Raw genomic sequence first — 12,304 nt, forward strand, 5'->3', positions numbered from 1 at the left:
GTTAATCATTCATTCTTACAGGAAAATATGTCTACAGTGTTACCAATTAGCTACCTCAATTAGGTGTAGATCTTAACCCAACAGCACTCGGCCAACTGCTAATCACAGTGTCACAGTGTAGCCTGTCCTCAAAAGTATCTGTTGTTCTCAGCCAACAAACCTAGGGATCCACTGCTTGCAAACGACTTACACACCATTCCAGGCCTGTGTTCTGTAGGGAGATAATTAGGGTGTGGGTATTTATTACAAGAAATTAATTTTTTATGATTATGTCTATTACAAGAGTTTTCGTCTTTTTTCTGGAGTGAGAAGACCATTAGCATCGGAGATAAAAAGTGGCGTGGTAAAACATTTTGACAGTACAAATTAATTATGAGTTCAGTCTATACCACTGCATCGGATTTACGTAGCTTGTGCAATCAAATAAAAAATTTGGTTCATTATGTACTATGCCCCAACAGAACAAATAGTCCAGTCACAGAAATGCCACGTATAACACTATCACCCGCTGCCATTATACCATAACCTCAAAGCTGGAGGCAGTTTGTATAATGAAATTATTTTTATTCAAGCAATTATAGTATAAAGAAGCACAGCAATGTTACCCTCTGAGAAGAATTTTGTTAAGTTGACCGTGCTGTACATAACGGAGGTGGCTTATCGGAAGTGAGAGTCAAAATTACGTAAATATTTAAACAGTAACAAACAATGTTTTTCCTATCCACAGTGTCCAAAGAATAATAACAGCCGTCTCCATCTAAATAAGGCGTAAGAATGAATAAAATTCTTATTCAAGAAACCGAAAATAAGTAACTTCAAGGGGCTAACACAGCCTATACTTTTGTCACTCAAGAGTATAATTAACCCTGGCACCTGCATATGTTCACGGTAAGGTTGCATCGGACAGAGCAGAACAAACTATTAGCATAAATATAACAGGTAACAATACACACTATTAACTTCAGGGCTTATTCAAACTCCATGGTCTTTATAACATTACTATTAATATTCATTGTAGAATCATAAATTGGACAAAAGTTCAGTATTACTTTTCAAACATTTTGCTATCTGCCAAAAATTGTAAATGTAGTTCACTGCAAAATTGTGAACTGGTCATAGGTTAAGTCTCTCTCAGCTTAATGCTTTTCTGTTTAGATAAAAGTTAAATGTATTTCACTAACAAACAATTGCTCGCTCAATTTTTAATGAAAAAATTACCGTTTTCACAGATAGTGGTCATTCTATTAATTGTTATTTATCATGAGCAGAAAGGATAAACTGTGGATGCTATTACACAATTAATATGCAATTTCAATATACAAGAGGCACCCATTAATACACAGAATTTGACATGAATAGCTAGAGTAATTAAAATTTTCTGTAATTGAGTAACGTTGTGAATTTGAACTACTTTCAATGGAGGGGGGCTCTTAATCTTTCCCACTGTAGCACTTTCAATACACTAGAGAAACAAGTATTTAGCAACCATGAACATATAACTCTCAACAGTTGCAGTTTTGAGCATTTACTACAGTGAAACACATATTTGAGATATTTGTAAGATCCTTTCAACAAACAACATTAATTTTAGCACACTATTAATATTAATCTGCTTTCAATAAAGGACACTGCGTAATCATAATTGAAACGGAGAGGAACTTGAGAGGTGTTGTGATAAGGAAAAAATCAAGGCAGGTACATAAATTCAGTTATAAATTACCTTTTATTTGAGCACACTACGCATCCAATGAGCTGATCCTTCACTATAATTTACTAAAGTTCTTCTGTTCTATTACAGTGATTACGCAATGTGGTGGCGAGTGCATGTTGGTAGGTGGAATTGCTACTAAAATTGCTCGCCTCTGTCATTTCTTTGTGGCTATGAAAGATACTAATTTCAAAATAGTTCCAACTCTTTATCCATCAATCTGAGGCATTGGAAAGCGCCAGGAAAAGCCTCTCTCGGAACCAGTAAAATACACAACTTTTACATGAGTAGTTCATAGTTTGGTAGCTCGTCCCCGACTGACTCTTGGTTCCACCTTTTCTACCTAGGCCAACCACAATTTGCGCACTCTACACAGTTCCGTTCCTGAGGAGAACCGCAACACCTTTTACATACAAAATAACTATGAACCCTAAGTGAAGGTCAGCAATTTACATAGCAGCAAACAAAGATTTTAAATAAAATGGAACATTTGCATATATTGGTAGTTCTACACAAAAGTATTTAAATAAAGTAATTTAATTATAAAGATAACCAAAGGGGTTATATGAGGAACACAAAATACCATTTGCTCCTATTGTGCATATTACAGAGAATACACTTCATTAGAGTATCGAATTAATCGTACACTAATTACCGAATTTCAGGGATGGGATGATGAACAAAATAGAAAGCTATATGAACCAACAAAAGGTATGTAGTGTCTAAGCTATGGTGTTTCAAGTCTGCAAACTGGTTGTAATTATTAATGTAAGATATTTCAGCATTTAAGTGTATGATGTGGTGAATTCTGTAAAAATTCAGCTCTGGGCTAATTTTGTATGTCTGTGTGTGTGTGGGGGGGGGGGGGGGGGAGAGGGGGGGAGGGGTGCCATATTACTTAATAAATCCAGCCAATACTACCATAAGTAAACAAAGCTTACACTGCGTTTTGTATACATCTACGTTAAATGTGCGACAGAAATCGCATTGTTGCAAGTGTCGGCCAGTCCCTACACACACGCTTCTCTGCTGCGTCAGTTATGGCTGAAAGTGTTGACTAGGTCGGTTTGCAGGTCCCACTTTGTAAGGAGGAACATTCTGTCAACTTCCACGTGTAAAAACCACCATGTAAGCCACTACACAAGAGCTATTTTAATGCAGCAAGAGGATTTCTTTTTCCGCATTATAGTAGAGCAATGTTAATTTGTAGATGTTAGGAGGATTAGAAGCGTGTATCGAAAGTAAACTATTATCATCTGTCTCGCGTGTGTATTAACGTGGGGATATTGCGACACCGTTGTATCACATTTTGCAATATATGGTTGATCTATTTCATGTGTGTCAGGCTTCGATTTATAACTGCAGCATTTATTCTGCACGTACAAGGAAGAAGGAATTGTACTCTTGCACTGTGGATCCACTGAAAATGTTAGCACGTCCACGCCCTAAACTTGTCAAGTTTGACCAACCATAAAAAGTGGTTGGATAGACCAAAATGCAAGTGCATCAAAAATTGGTAGAAATAGTTGTCTTAGAGTAATTGCTCAACTTCTAGTAATACGAATAGGAGCATTGTCTCCACTGTAATGTGCTGCAGAAACAAAGACAAATAGTGGATGCACCGTCTGTTGTTGTTATTGCTGTTGCAGACTTCAGTCCGAAGAGTAGTCTAATGCAGTTCTCCATGCTACACAAGCTTGTGCATGTCTCTTCATTTCTACATCCATGTAAATCTGCTTAGTGCATTCACCTATTGTTCTCCTTTCTACAGTTTTTGCCGTCTATGCGTCTATCCAGTACTAAATTTGTGATTCCCTTGATGCCTCATAACGTGTCCTCCCAATCGATCCATTCTTCTAGTGAGGTTATGGCACAAATTTCCTTTCTACATTATTCTGTTCAGTATCTCCTTATTAGTTACCTGATCTAGCCATTTAATCTTCAGCTTTATGTCTAGCCCTACACTTCAAAAGCTTCCATTCTCTGCTTGTCTGGACTGTTTATTGTTAATTTTTCACTTCTATTCATGGCTACACTCCATAAAAATGTTTTCAGAAAAGACTTCCTGTTGCTTAAACCAATACACGATGTTGACAAATTTCTCTTCATCAGAAATGCCTTTATTGCCATTGCCAGTCTACATTTGGTCCCCTCTGTACTTTATGAAGGACATTACCTGCCCTTGCACATTCACCAAAGCAACCAAGGCCATAGAACAGTCTCACATTAGTTTTCTACAATTCATTACCTGAACACTCTGATGAAGTATGAAATACTTTATCGTTTTTGCACTTATGACATTTACTACAATGCTTACAACTTTGCTTCCGCCGTTTTTTCCCACATATCCGAGACTTTAATGAAACAAATTGGTTACACATGTATCATTCAAAGTATTTTTCATCGCCAGTCACTACTTTCTCCCATTTTTCAGGCAGTGTACGAATCCTGCATCGAAAAAGTTTTTTATATTTTGAAGCGATCCACGAATCGATCCAATTTGTGTCTTCTTTATGAGATCTGAAGTGTTGGTCAGCCTGGCCGCATGCGCCATTGATCTAAACATGTGATAGTAGGAGAGAGGAATGTATGCAGAATAAGGTGGTTGGATTAGGACTTCCCATTTTAACGTTTCCAAGTACGTTTTGACCTCTTTTGCAACGTGGGGTCGAGCGTTGTCGTGGTGCCTCTCGCTGTATTGCCACAGTTTATCCTTTAAAGCTCTGCTCAAACTCATTAATTGCGTTCGATAACGAGTACATGTGATTGTTTCACTTGGTTTTAACACCTCCTAGTACACGACGCCGAGTTGGTCCCACCAAATGCCAAGCATGAGCTAGGAGCCGTGAATATTCGGTTTGGCAGTCGACGTGGAAGTATGGCCGTGATATCCCCATCGTTTTTGCGTTTAGGTTTATCATAATCAACCAATTTTTCGTCCCTGGTCACAATGCGATGCAGAAATCCCCTCCGTTTTAATCTCTGAAGCAACTGTTCACAAATATACAAATGGCTTTCAACGTCTCTTGGTTTCATCTCACACGGAACCCAAGTTCCTTCTTTCTGAATGATGTCCATAGCCTTGAGACGTTTTGAAATGGCTTGCTGTGCCATTCCCACTAATCGTTCCAATTCTTCTTGAGTCGGCAATGTCTCCAATTCTGCATATTCGAAAACATTCTCTCTTCCACCACTATGCCGGTCTACAACGTTAAAATCACCGTTCTTGAAGCGTTGAAACCACTCACGACGCGTGCTTTTCACGATGACGTCCTTACCACACGTACTTGAAAGCATTCGATTAGACTCAACCGTTGTTTTCTTCATATTGAAACAAAACTGTAACATCTCCCTCAAATGACGTAAACTGACATTGTCAATCAAGAAGAACTTTATGATGTAGACACATATCGATTAATGTTTGAATGATGTTATGTTGACCGAGATCCAAGCTAACTGCCTGACGTCTGCAATCTGTTTCTTTACACCACTACTTACCGTTGTCGCCATCTCTCGGCAAACGGCAGAAGCAAAGTTGTACACGTTGTAATTAATTTAGACACAATACCTATTCTAGCTACAATATCCTACAAAGACAGCAAGGGACAGTTTCAGAAGGAAGGTATGCAAGGATTTACACATCAATAATGACGTCGTCCATAATACCATTGCTTCCACCACTGTCGCCCATTTCTAATGTTACTTTCCTTTTCGATGCACTAGGGGGCGTGGTCAGTTCAGTAACACTATCGTGGTTTCCTTCACTGCTAGCACACCTGTTTCCAAGTATTAATGAAGAAAATACAGGCCTCGCATATCTGTTACCCACAAATTTGCGTTTCTTGAAGTTACTTTTACTCTTAGTCATTTTATTTACTTATAAAAAGCAATAGAAGTAAGCTTCTTACAAAAATAGCCGATAATCACACTACTGTCAACGAAAACCAGTATCAGAAACATATGACTGATTTGTTTATTAGTAATGCCAAGTTCTGAGACTAGCAGTAAGCGCAAAACAAAGCAATTTACAGCCTTCTAGACCGTGTAGTTCCCAAGATATGACTTCTCAACTGTAGTAGTATATGCGAAGCCGCGAACATTGTGTCACACATCAACATTCAAAACATTATCTGGAGAGCTCAAAATTGTCTGATTTTATTGTGTTATATACCAAAATTCTCATTAAAGTCCCAAGTACATTATTAAGCATAAAACAGAAAATGTCAAATTTTAACGTATTTCACATTCCTCTTAAACGATATGTTAACTATGAGTAGGTTCTCCTCTGTGGCTTCCTCTTTCATTCTTTACCTCAGTCCATGTTTATCTACTCTTTCTCCTTCTCTTTCTTTTCCTACTAACAAATTCCAGTCCCCCATGTCTATTAAATTTTCGTCTCCCTTAATTATCAGAACAATTTATTTTGTTATACATCTTTTCAACCTGTTCATCATCTATGGAGATAGCAAATAAACCTGTACTACTGTGATGGGTGTAGGCTTCATGTCTATATTGGCTACAATAATGATGTTCATGGTAGCGTATTTGTGTTCATTTTTATGCATTATTAAATGTACTCCTGCATAAGCCCTATTTAATCTTGTATTTATAATCCTGCATTTATCTGACCAGAAATCCTGTTCATCCCGTGACCTAACTTTACTAACTCCCATTATGTCTACTGGTAACCTAACCATTTCCCTTTATATATTTTACAACCCACCATCCCAGTTAAGGGCCCTTTCATTTCAAGCACCGGTAATGAAAAGCCAGTTTTGTTTCTCCTGATAACGACATCTTCCTGAGTATTTCCCATTCAGAGATCCTAATGGGTGATCATTTTATCTCCAGAGTAATTTACCCAAGATGATGCAATCATTTATGCATACAGTATAGCAGCATGCCCTCAGGAATAATTATGGCCCTACTTTCCCGTTGTTTTCAGCCATTTGCAGAACCAGGACAGCATGAGTGCTTTGGTAGATGTTACTATTGCTCTTGAAACTGTATCACCGAGGTAAACAAGCCATTCCACCAGTAGCAAGGTAAAGGGTTCATGGGCGGCGTTGTCTGTAAGCACTCTAAAGACTTACCACCATGTGTCTCTTACATCCTCACACTGGAAAGCAATACCTACAGCAAAAGTTTCTATATACCTGCAGTGTGATACATCTCGCCATGAGATGTGCTCTCAAAACACATAGGAGATGTGTTGTTGACATCGTGATCACCTTGCCTTCTGAATTACCAATTGTAGATGATCCTCCAAATGGATAAGAAAAACAACAAATTACAATTCTTTCTGTATTTTGCATGGAATACAGAAAGAACTTCCATCCTGTCTCTGCTTGTCAGTACTACGTTTTAACACATACTTGTAAAATGACATAGAGACTGTACAACTCTAGGACGCCACTCTACTGGCCAGCTTTATACAGTGTACATTTGGTAATTGACAGCATCTCGCCCCGACTTGTCTAAAGTCACCAGCCCCTTCATCCTCGATGTCTAGACATAAAATGATAGTGCACATGTAATCAAATTATAAAAATTGAAATGCTTGAAGTATAACGGTGGGGGCGCAGTCGTGAACCTCAATGGTAGACAATATGATAACACCAACGATCGCTCCCATGACATGCTGCGGTTGGGCACAGAGTCAGACTAAAACTTCATCAGATATAAGTAATTCCATGGAGTGTACATTTTTCTTGATAGCATATTATGTCAATCTCTGACTCACATTATCTATGTGATTTCTCACTATTATGTAGCTGTATTAACACTTTCGTGAAAACGTTGTTATGCTTTTGAAAATTTTTTTCAGGTTCGAAAATGTAGAGCAATGAGGAATAAGGAGATTTTTATAATCTGTCTATTCTGGGACAAATTTTTCCTTTAAAACAAATTGCAATTAATATTAATACATCTTCTCGTGTGCACGTAGGACTACAAGCAATCAAAAGAATTTAAGAAATGACCGTGTCCCTAGTTTGTAAATAGTAATGTTATTATGAAGACCAAATTAACCAAGGTCAGTAAATTCTTCAATGGACACGTACTGAATACCCTGCATTCACTATGGAGAATCAAGTAGTTGAGGCAGTGCCTCTCACGACCTGTCGACAGCGTTTCTTTCCCTTCTTTTTATTATGAGCTACAGTAATCTTTCGTAAAACATGAAAAAATCTTAGTGAATCGCTGGAGAGTGTATGAGAAACAGTGGAACGTATATGGTAACTAGAAGCCGTAATAATGGAGCATTAATTAATGCGCATATGTGTATACGGAAATCATTTGGTTCATATAAATTTTATTTACGAGTGTCTTCAGCTTTTCAGACAATTACAAAGGAACTATCTCAATTATTGCTGCGGTGCATTATACTTTTTCTGAAACTGTACACTCTAATGCGTAAAATGGGAGTGAACAAAAAGCTCATATTTACTTAAACGTAATTTCATTTGTTTTTTCTGTGTTTCTTTTTAGCTTTTAATTATTTCATATTTCTCATTTATCACTTAACTAATTCTACTTCTGGCAATTCAAGATGAATGAGTTGATAGCATTTGATTTGCGAGTATATCCAGAGGTTTGTTGAAACTGGCAACTGAAATTTACGAGAACCTCTCTCTAATGGCAACGTGACATTAATTGCTTGCTGCGGCCAAAACGGGAATTTGAAACGGTTTTCACTGCGGACCTGGTAGCTTAATGTCGTGATCGGACGGTCCCGCGGCTAAAGGTCGTTAGCAGTGAAGGCTGCCCCACTCGGTTGTCGCAGTGACCATCGGCAAATGTCGCCGTATTTCGCTGCCGCTGACATTTGTGGTCAGTACGCCCATGGGGCGATTTGCTTTCGTCCACCGCGTAGTGTCCGCATTTGACTGTCAACAGCAACGGGTCTAAATTGCGTAACTTTATTAGGACATATTCCCAAAGCACAACATAACGATGGATAAATTACAGTGCTCTGGAAAAGGTAGGCATTCATGGGCCTTGAAAGAAGTCAGTTTTCTTTATTTTGTCTTTTTGTTTGTGTAGCAAACCTTTCATTTCGTTGGAGTGTAACAAATTCTCTCCTTTAGGGCTTTTCAAGCAACATCTTAGTTGATAAAATGCGAAAGGATAGATAACAGCCAATAAATGAGAATGTTTGTGTGAACTAAAAATATAACCCTTCGTTCAAAAAGGACGATTCATAAAAAAATTTGATACAGCAGTTCTACTTTGTGTAAGGGTATATTCATTGAACTGAAAGTTCGACCCATCTACGAAATATGGGGAGTGAATGAATATTTCCGCTCTGTTGTACATAACACGTGAGGCGTGAACACAGTCTTACAGAAAGTAAAGCTACACTGATTACACGTTTATCAATACATAGTCATAAAGTCATTGGTATTGACAAAGCAAGTTGATTTTACACAGATCAAAAAGTAGTATGATGTGGGTGGAGAGCTGGATATTTAGATCTCCAAAAGAAAATAACCCATCAAGAAATTTAGCGGACAGTATGAATTTCTCCGTAAACGGTTATTTTAATGTTTTCAGTGACTTTCTCCAGTAAATGTACAATATCTGGTGTGCTGCCTTATCCAGCTAACCTGAATATGTTCAACTAGTTGGCTGTAGATGTACGGTGCTTGGCGCAGACTGCAATCTGCGATATGGCTACACACCGTTTTGCTTCGCTCAACACCCTGCTATAATGTGGAAAACGTAGGAAAAATGTTTGATGGTAGCGACTGTGTGATTACATAACACTGGCATGATGGATTGAACCATATGTGTTGCGAGTGTTATTCGGTTTGAGGTATCAAAAAAGTATACAGTAACTTCATAAACAATAATCCTAAGCTGTAGTAAAAAGGGGTTTTCCCTCTGATGAGTAAATAAAGTGTAACATCAGTGCTCCATACGGACTAAGTCTCGTTAGAAAGAATGAACTTTTCGTGGTCGGATTACTATTAAGAATTGTCTGTTGTTACCTTTTATATCGTTCGTAGTGTACAGTCTAGGGTGATGAAAGGGGGGGGGGCTTTACTACAGGATACGAGTATTTATCTGACATCTGCGGCATGCAGGAATCTATGTAATTGACGACTGAATTTCAGTTTTACTACCACCTACATCAGTGTTAATGGTGGGCTGTCAGTAACATCCACCTAACAGTGGCATACTGCAGGGTAAGCTGTAATACCTAGGTATATAAACGACATTGACATCTACCAAAAACCCAGAATGAAGCATTGGTAAACGATGATTGATATCATTAACTGAAGTTAACCTGAGCCAGTCGTCCTGTATTAGATACCTAATCTGGTTAGGACTGTCAACTCACAGAGGTCATGTTAACCCTTAAACTATTCGCAATGGTATCTAATCCTGTATATAAGTGGCTCGACTGATACAATAGTCATGCCTTAAACATTGGATTGTTTGGTCTCCATGGGCATGGAACGAGTTAATACATGAAATTATGACACGATAGTAGAAACATATAAAATGAAATACAAGAAACGTATACAGGTGACAATTCGTAAGTTTAAATAAAGAAAATCAACAAAGTAACACTGGAATTTATTAAATTTTTCAGCTATTCCAGGAGCTCCTCGACAGAATAGACGGAGTGAGCCATGAGGAATCTCTTCAGTATGGACTTAAAAAGGTTTGAGCTGCTGCTAAGATTTTTGAATTCTTGTGGGAGCTTACTGAAAATGGATGCAGCAGAATAGAGCACTCCATTCTGCACAAGAGTCAAAGAAGTGCATTCCATATGCAGATTTGATTTCTAACCTAGTCTTAACTGAGTGAAAGCTGCTAACTCTTGGGAATAAGCTAATTTTGCTAACAACAGAAGACAATAAAGAAAATACACTCCTGGAAATTGAAATAAGAACACCGTGAATTCATTGTCACAGGAAGGGGAAACTTTATTGACACATTCCTGGGGTCAGATACATCACATGATCACACTGACAGAACCACAGGCACATAGACACAGGCAACAAAGCATGCACAATGTCGGCACTAGTACAGAGTATATCCACCTTTCGCAGCAATGCAGGCCGCTATTCTCCTATGGAGACGTTCGTAGAGATGCTAGATGTATTCCTGTGGAACGGCTTGCCATGCCATTTCCACCTGGCGCCTCAGTTGGACCAGCGTTAGTGCTGGACGTGCAGACAGCGTGAGACGACGCTTCATCCAGTCCCAAACATGCTCAATGGGGGACAGATCCGGAGATCTTGCTGGCCAGGGTAGTTGACTTACACCTTTTAGAGCACGTTGGGTGGCACGGGATACATGCGGACGTGCATTGTCCTCTTGGAACAGCAAGTTCCCTTGCCGGTCTAGGAATGGTAGAACGATGGGTTCTATGACGGTTTGGATGTACCGTGCACTATTCAGTGTCCCCTCGACGATCACCAGAGGTGTACGGCCAGTGTAGGAGATCGCTCCCCACACCATGATGCCGGGTGTTGGCCCTGTGTGCCTCGGTCGTATGCAGTCCTGATTGTGGCGCTCACCTGCACGGCGCCAAACACGCATACGACCATCATTGGCACCAAGGCAGAAGCGACTCTCATCGCTGAAGACGACACGTCTCCATTCGTCCTTCCATTCACCCCTGTCGCGACACCACTGGAGGCGGGCTGCACGATGTTGGGGCGTGAGCGGAAGACGGCCTAACGGTGTGCGGGACCGTAGCCCAGCTTCATGGAGACGGTTGCGAATGGTCCTCGCCGATACCCCAGGAGCAACAGTGTCCCTAATTTGCTGGGAAGTGGCGGTGCGGTCCCCTACGGCACTACGTAGGATCCTACGGTCTTGGCGTGCATCCGTGCGTCGCTGCGGTCCGGTCCCAGGTCGACGGGCACGTGCACCTTCCGCCGACCACTGGCGACAACATCGATGTACTGTGGAGACCTCACGCCCCACGTGTTGAGCAATTCGGCGGTACGTCCACCCGGCCTCCCGCATGCCCACTATACGCCCTCGCTCAAAGTCCGTCAACTGCACATACGGTTCACGTCCACGCTGTCGCGGCATGCTACCAGTGTTAAAGACTGCGATGGAGCTCCGTATGCCACGGCAAACTGGCTGACACTGACGGCGGCGGTGTACAAATGCTGCGCAGCTAGCGCCATTCGACGGCCAACACCGCGGTTCCTGGCGTGTCCGCTGTGCCGTGCGTGTGATCATTGCTTGTACAGCCCTCTTGCAGTGTCCGGAGCAAGTATGGTAGGTCTGACACACCGGTGTCAATGTGTTCTTTTTTCCATTTCCAGGAGTGTATATACTGTGAGGGAAATTTTACAATTCCCAGACTGTTGAATAGGGGTCGACAAGAGGTTCTCGAACTTTCACCACATATAGCTCGAACTGACCATTTTTGAGCCGAAAATGCCCTTTTCGAATCAGAAGAATTACCCCCAAAATATAATACCACATGACATAAGCATATGAAAATATGCGAAGTAGACTACTTTTTGTGTTGAACTGTCACTTATTTCAGAAACTGTTCTAATGGTAAATAAAGCAGCATTTAGTTTCTGAACAAAATCCTGAACATCGGCTTTCCATAACAGC

The sequence above is a fragment of the Schistocerca gregaria genome, chromosome 7 (assembly GCF_023897955.1).
Source record: "Schistocerca gregaria isolate iqSchGreg1 chromosome 7, iqSchGreg1.2, whole genome shotgun sequence".
NCBI lineage: Eukaryota > Metazoa > Arthropoda > Insecta > Orthoptera > Acrididae > Schistocerca > Schistocerca gregaria.